This window comes from Ornithodoros turicata, chromosome 1, assembly GCF_037126465.1.
Source record: "Ornithodoros turicata isolate Travis chromosome 1, ASM3712646v1, whole genome shotgun sequence".
Lineage (NCBI taxonomy): Eukaryota > Metazoa > Arthropoda > Arachnida > Ixodida > Argasidae > Ornithodoros > Ornithodoros turicata.
The window spans coordinates 105,510,644-105,518,629 of record NC_088201.1 but is presented as its reverse complement, the minus strand read 5'-3'; the positions used below and the strand labels follow the sequence as shown (position 1 = coordinate 105,518,629).

At 43.3% G+C, this 7,986-nt stretch overlaps 1 long non-coding RNA gene across 1 annotated transcript; it reads right to left on the bottom strand.

Moving 5' to 3' along the window:
* Nucleotides 1-6,530: 6,530 nt before the first annotated feature.
* Nucleotides 6,531-7,180, bottom strand: LOC135367379 (uncharacterized). The gene is made up of 2 exons (XR_010414446.1): nt 6,915-7,180; nt 6,531-6,859 (listed from the first exon to the last, which is right to left on the bottom strand). It is a non-coding gene; the product is annotated as an uncharacterized LOC135367379 (long non-coding RNA).
* Between the last annotated feature and the right edge of the window lie 806 nt (nt 7,181-7,986).

The window sequence follows — 7,986 nt, the reverse complement described above, 5'->3', positions numbered from 1 at the left end:
ACGATTCAATAGGAAACTACTGCAGAAGAGCACCATGCATGAAAGCTGATCGTAGGAATTCCAAAGTCTTACTAAATGAGACTTGCAAAAGAACAAAATATCCTAACATATAACTCCATCAACGGCTAATAAGAGGACTAGGCACTCAACAAATCAACACAGAGTATGGGTAACAAGGAGCGCAGAACTCAGGGCAGCACTATCGTCAAGACAACAATGTTCCTTGTCAAAAGAGAAAAAGTACAAAGCGTCAACAAAGGAAAGCATGCATATCGGGTCATGTCAGAACACGTCAGGACAAATTGCACGACTGCTGGGCCATAGAGGAAAACAAACACTTGAACAGAGTGAAAAGACACTCACCATCATTTTTCTCGTTCACAGCATTACCTCATTGTAAATCCGCCCCTAGATTATTTCCTTTATTCTACTATAATGATTGCATAGGGAACTATTGCAGAAGAGCACCATAGACAAGAGGAGATTGTAGCATTTCATTCCCAAAGTCTTACTGTACAGGAAAAAAAAAAGGTTCAGCAAGACATGTCCATCCCAGCCGAGAGCCATGCAGCTAAGTGAATAATGACGCTTTATTCCTCCTGAATAAATTCACACACCTGTCCCCCTCGCGGTTACTCTCTGAACTAAATGAATTGCAAAATTATTAAGAATAGCTCTACTCCCATTCAAGGCAGCACTATCCTCATCGTCAAGAATATTCCTTGTACAAAAAGAAAAAAGCTACATGTAGAAGGAAAGCATGTCAGAACAGGCCCAGGCATGTCAGCGCATGTTTGTCAGACAACAAGGGGGAAAAAAGAGAAAAGAAACAATGAAGAAAACCAGTATCAAACTATTTCTAAGCACACGCACTCCTCTTATTCAAAAACAGTGCTCATCATAAATCCGTCCAGGACAATACACACCATCTTTCTATTTCTACACTTTTTTCCTGTAACGGTCAATGCATTGCTACAGACTGCGTAACGTCATCACATCCTGTCTGAAGCAGAAGACAGCGGCAAAGACTCCTATTATTTATTGAATCGCAAGTTTATTTCCTTTGTCCTACTCTTAATGACATTCATTCTCTCATTAAAATCCAACAAAAAAGCACCCCGCATATTAACGATTTTCACCCCAAAGGCTCATCATGGTCATTAGAATTACAGTAAACTACCACTGCTCTTTAAAATAATAAGTGAGTCCACTCAACATCACCTCCAGGCTTATGTAATACATGACCCTTTCTATGCTCATACATTCGTTGTCTGAGGCTACACCTGCGAGCAAAAAGGCGCGAAAGCCGGGTGGGCAAAGTTCCATTCGCGCATTGCGAGCAAAAAGGCGGGAAAGCCGGGGAGCAAAGTTCCATTCGCGCACGCCAAAGCACAAGACAGAGAACGCCTTTACGGGAACACGATGGCATTCCTATACTATATTAATGATTATTGCATTGCAGTTTAGAAAAACTACAACTAAACTATAATTTTAGGAGCCCATTAAAATTCTACTTTCTATGGAAACTATAATTGCCCTATTCCTTGGATCGCTATTAATGAAGCGCTCCATTTTTTTCTGTCTCCACATTTCAGCCTTGTCATGCAGTGAAGCAGACTCACATCCAAAATAACTAATTTACACTGAGGGTGCCGTGCTTCAGGAATTCCTATCCTGCGCTCAGATGCAAGCATTTCTTCACGGATACCTTTAACAGCTGACTTCCTCAACATACCGAGCTCCTAACAGCATCTAACAAACAATCAGAGAAACCCTCTTCTCAGCTGCACCATGCGACTTTCTTCTGCGTAAAATCGGTGATTTGAGGAAGAGAGCAGCGAAAAATTGCGCGCACTTGTGCTTGACTTAAAAAACATGAAGTATATGCTAATAAACTAAGAAAAAGACACTCATGTCTGGTATCTGATAGTGCCACATACACAGACGCATTGCCCTTGCATAAAGAAAGCACAGGACAGGGATACACAAATTTCCTTAGGTGAGCAGGCAAAAGGCTTAAGACCTCAGGTCACCACACATCGCCACGCGGCTATCACAACATGACACCAACAACATACTAGCAGCGGGAAGAATTGCAACACTGCTAAACAAGTCCAGACATGCCACGATGACGTCACAAATCAGGAAAAAAGCACACGCACGCACACACGCACAGAGGACAACGCAAAAAACACACGGAGCGCTCAGGAATAATCGTAGCGTTACCGCAAGTCGCTACGAAGCTCAAAGTCTAACACAAGATGACAGCAACAAGATATTAGCGAAGAGTAAGAATTGCAACACTACTGAACAAGTCCAGACATGCGACATCGCATACAAAACACTGCTCATCGGGGAAAAGGCCTAAGCCCGCGGCGGATCATCATAGAGGATACACAACTTCATTTTTCTACTTCGCGTAAACTAAACGCGGTCTGCTTGGAAAACGACGTACAAATTTTCTTAAGGAGCAGAGAAATATAGAAATTTCTACTCTGTGCTCAGATACCAGCATTTCTGCTCAAAAACCTGCAAAATTAAGCACTGCTTACTTCGTCAAGATATCGAACTCCCAACAAAATAAAACAAACAACCCCACTTCCACTGGTAGAACACTATTTAGCTTTTACGCAGGAGGCTTTCTTCTACATAAAAAGTAGAGAAAATAAGAAAAGAGCAGCGAAAAATTACACGCACTTTTGCTTGACTTAAAAAACCTGAAGCATATGCCAATAAACCAAGAAAAAGACACTCATGTCTGGTATCTGATAGTGCCACATACAGAGACGCATTACCCTTGCGTAAAGAAAGCACAGGACAGGGATACACAAATATCCTTAGGTTAAGGCTAAAAGGCTTAGGTTAAAAGGCTTAAGACCTCAGGTCACCTCACATCGCCACGCGGCTGGCACAACATGACACCAACAACATACTAGCAGCGGGAAGAATTGCAACACTGCTAAACAAGTCCAGACATGCCACGATGACATCACAAATCAGGAAAAAGCACACGCATGCACGCACGCACGCACGCACGAACAGAGGACAACGCAAAAAACACACGGAGCGCTCAGGAATAATCGTAGCGTTACCGCACGTCGCTACGAAGCTCAATGTCTAACACAAGACGACAGCAACAAGATATTAGCAAAGAGTAAAAATTGCAACAGTCCAGACATGCGACATCGCATACAAAACACTGCTCATCGGGCAAAAGGCCTAAGCCTGCGGCGGATCATCATAGAGCATACACAACTTCATTTTTCTATTTTGCGTAAACTAAACGCGGTCTGCTTGGAAAACGGCGTACAAATTTTCTTAGGGAGCAGAGAAATATAGAAATTTCTACTCCGTGCTCAGATACCAGCATTTCTGCTCAAAAACCTTCAAAATTAAGCACTGCTTACTTCGTCAAGATATCGAACACCCAACAAAATCAAACAAACAACCCCACTTACACTGGTAGAACACTATTCAGCTTTTACGCAGGAGGCTTTCTTCTACATAAAAAGTAGAGAAAAGAAGAAAAGCGCAGTGAAAAATTACACGTACTTTTGCTCGCATAGCTATAAGAGAAAAAATAAATAAAATAACGACGCACACGCTAATAAACTGTGACAAAGACACCCATTTCTGCTATCAGATAATTATTGCATAATGCTAAATACTCATTTGCATTGGCCCTGCGTGAAGAAAGCACAGGACAGGGATACACAATTTATCTTAGGCGAGCAGGGAAAGTCACTTCTACTCGAACAGCTTAATACCATAAAGTCTGAATTTTTACAAAGAAAATAAAGCTTGAACAGCGCTACGAAGGTGACAGACACATACTAACAAACAAACAAACATTTCTATTCATTTCTATTGATAAAGGCGTAAACCACACTACAAGGACAAAGCACACTGCTTCAGGAGAGCGCATCAAATGCAACGCAACAGGACCGGCTCTCATAAAATAGCCTACCCAAAACAAAGACTTCACCAGGTTCGCGAAGGCAATTCCATTAAAAACGCTCTCGATCTATCCTACAGATAGCAATGCAAGCGCTGCTACCCTTATTTTTTTAAACCACTATTCCACGCAATAGTACATAAATGTATCACTCGTGTCACATGAAAAGGCACACACAAAGAACTTACTTGTCAAGTGGGATCCCTGGTTCAGAAAAGCGTCCGCGCGCACACACAGACGCACACTCACATTTTCACACTCACAAACACAAAGTCTATTCTCACAACCACATAAATCCACATTATTCCTCAGGTCAATAATTATCCTACCATCGTCAAAAGATGGCTCACTCTTGTATGCGATCGCAAAGCGATAGGTCCTCGTTCCGGATGTAATAGGATATCGCCACTCCACGGACGCGAACCAAAAAAGAAAGAAAGAAAGGAATGCACGTTCGCTATACCCCCACGAAGAAAACACTGCTGTGCTTCTACCAGCGATCATCATACAGCAGTGAATTGTCTTCTTCGTTTTCCTTTTATTTTCTTGCACCCATATATTTTGCAAGAACACTATAGAGACCCAACAGAGCAGTAGTGCGCTCCCATCAACACATCTTGGGCTGACCTTACACACCCGAAACCTTTTCTGAATACATTCTGCTGGCGCTGGAATAAAAAGATTTATCGCAAGGGTACAACAATGTCAGCTCTGCTTCCGTTTAAGTGATAAAACAGTGCTCCTGCTCGGGGAAACGGATCGCGCGCGTCCAAACCGCGAGGCCCGCGTTGCGCTCGCACGGGGAATCGTGCGCGTCGCGTCCCGAGAACGGGCCCGTGTGCGGCTCGCGTGGGGCGCACTGTTTTATCACTTAAACGGAAGCAGAGCTGACATTGTTGTACCCTGGCGATAAATCTTTTTATTCCAGCGCCAGCAGAATGTATTCAGAAAAGGTTTCGGGTGTGTAAGGTCAGCCCAAGGTGTGTTGATGGGAGCGCACTACTGCTCTGTTGGGTCTCTATAGTATTCTTGCAAAATATATGGGTGCAAGAAAATAAAAGGAAAACGAAGAAGACAATTCACTCCTGTATGATGATCGCTGCGTAGAAGCACGGCAGCGTTTTCTTCGTGGAGGTATAGCGAACGTGCATTCCTTTCTTTCTTTCTTTTTTGGTTCGCGTCGGTGGAGTGGCGATATCCTATTACATCCGGAACGAGGACCTATCGCTTTGCGATCGCATACAAGAGTGAGCCATCTTTTGACGATGGTAGGATAATTATTTACCTGAGGAATAATGTGGATTTATGTGGTTGTGAGAATAGACTTTGTGTTTGTGAGTGTGAAAATGTGAGTGTGCGTCTGGTATGGTTTAAAAAAATAAGGGTAGCAGCGCTTGCATTGCTATCTGTAGGATAGATCGAGAGCGTTTTTAATGGAATTGCCTTCGCGAACCTGGTGAAGTCTTTGTTTTGGGTAGGCTATTTTATGAGAGCCGGTCCTGTTGCGTTGCATTTGATGCGCTCTCCTGAAGCAGTGTGCTTTGTCCTTGTAGTGTGCTTTACGCCTTTATCAATAGAAATGAATAGAAATGTTTGTTTGTTTGTTAGTATGTGTCTGTCACCTTCGTAGCGCTGTTCAAGCTTTATTTTCTTTGCAAAAATTCAGACTTTATGGTATTAAGCTGTCCCAGTAGAAGTGACTTTCCCTGCTCGCTTAAGATAAATTGTGTATCCCTGTCCTGTGCTTTCTTCACGCAGGGCCAATGCAAATGAGTATTTAGCATTATGCAATAATTATCTGATAGCAGAAATGGGTGTCTTTGTCACAGTTTATTAGCGTGTGCGTCGTTATTTTATTTATTTTTCTCTTATAGCTATGCGAGCAAAAGTGTGTGTAATTTTTCGCTGCGCTTTTCTTCTTTTCTCTACTTTTTATATAGAAGAAAGCCTCCTGCGTAAAAGCTGAATAGTGTTCTACCAGTGGAAGTGGGGTTGTTTGTTTGATTCCGTTGGGTGTTCGATATCTTGACGAAGTAAGCTGTGCTTAATTTTGAAGGTTTTTGAGCAGAAATGCTGATATCTGAGCACGGAGTAGAAATTTCTATATTTCTCTGCTCCCTAAGAAAATTTGTACGTCGTTTTTGAAGCAGACCGCGTTTAGTTTACGCAAAATAGAAAAATGAAGTTGTGTATGCTCTATGATGATCCGCCGCAGGCTTAGGCCTTTTCCCCGATGAGCAGTGTTTTGTATGCGATGTCGCATGTCTGGACTTGTTCAGTAGTGTTGCAATTTTTACTCTTTGCTAATATCTTGTTGCTGTCGTCTTGTGTTCCCAGGCAAAAATCTGGAGTGGGACCACTTCGAAGTGGATTATCGGACAGGAACCACTTGGAATGTGGAACCATTCTCTGGCTGGGACCAGTTAAAAGTGGAACCAGTTTCACGGTGGTGCCACTTGAAGTGGAACCAATGGAATTTATCCAGTGGTCCCCTCTGCTATGTGGTCTCGGATCCGACCACTTAGCAGATGGGACCACTAAATGCATGACCGAAAGTAATGCGTAGAAAAGCACATACAGTTCAAGTAACTATTGTTTATTCTGCTATGAGCATACACTAAGGATAAAGAAATAATCGATACATCTCTCACGTACTTAGTCGCACACGGGTAATCACTCACTGCGTTCAGACGAGGCATGTGCTTGTGTTGAATTTGCGATGCACTCACGGACAACATGAACAACAGGGAACACGGCGTTTTGTTGACCACCTGACACCTGTACTTTCTCAGAGAAGATGACACCTCCGTCCATGTAGGTCGCGGCATGTACCATTTTCCTCTTCACCAAACGATCCTAATCTCTATACTCGTCCTAACCATGTTTCTCAGGTTCCTCTAGCTCCTGAAATAAAACATATAATCAGTAGCAGTCGAAGCACCACGGTAAGCACTTATACCTCTTAACATCGGAAGAAGCATTATGTGCAGTCCGTTTGGCGTTTCATCGTCCGGTTCTTCTGAGGACGCCGTGTCTTCCTAGCGTCGAAACTTCTCCGAGATATCGCCAGTATGTTTCACATGAATCATTGTGATCACGTTGTCTTAGAAAACGCACTAAAACCACGTAAATAGTGCACAGGAGATGCCCGATCTCTGCCACGGCAACCGAAGAGAAAAAAACGACCTCGCAACGCCGCGTCAAAGTTCAAACTGACGCTGACGCCTGCGCCTGCGCACTGCGCTCGCTTTGCTCCCTCTCGCCTCTCGCGGCCCGCCGTTAGAATTTGAATTGAAAGCCTCCCGCCGCACCGAAGCGCCCTCATAATTATTGCATCTGCTTTGGGTCAGCCCGTGCAATTACCTGTTTGTTTTTAGTTCTTCTAATTATTTGGCGGAGTGTGTCATCTTTTGATTGTGCCTTTTGACATTTTGATGGTACATTTTATGACATTTGCCTTTAGATGAGAATATGAGCACGAATTGAAGTTACAGCATATATTTTATCGAAGACGTAAACGGATAAAAAACAAGAAATATAGATCATACGTGTGCTAAAATACATCAAAATAATGACTAAAAAAGCAAAAAACAAAAAAGAAACAGAAGGGTATATGGCAAGAGTGGACTCTTCTTCCCCTAACGGATCTCAAAGGGGGAAGCTGCCCAGCTTGGAACCTCAAGTGGTCCAATTGACCATTGTGGGAACAAAATGGTACCTGTGAGGCTCCCACTGTAAGTTCTGGAACCATTTGAGGCCAGAGTGGTACCACTGATTTCACCAATGTGGAACCAGCCACCCCACTTGCGAATCCAGCTGGGACCATCAAGATTCAACTGGAACCATTCCGGGACCATCCACATTCAAATGGAACCAGTCCAGATTCAAATGGAACCATTCTGGAACCAGTCCAGATTTTTGCCTGGGTTGGACGTTGAGCTTCGTAGCGACGTGCGGTAACGCTACGATTATTCCTGAGCGCTCCGTGTGTTTTGTGCGTTGTCCTCTGTGCGTGCGTGCGTGTGCTTTTT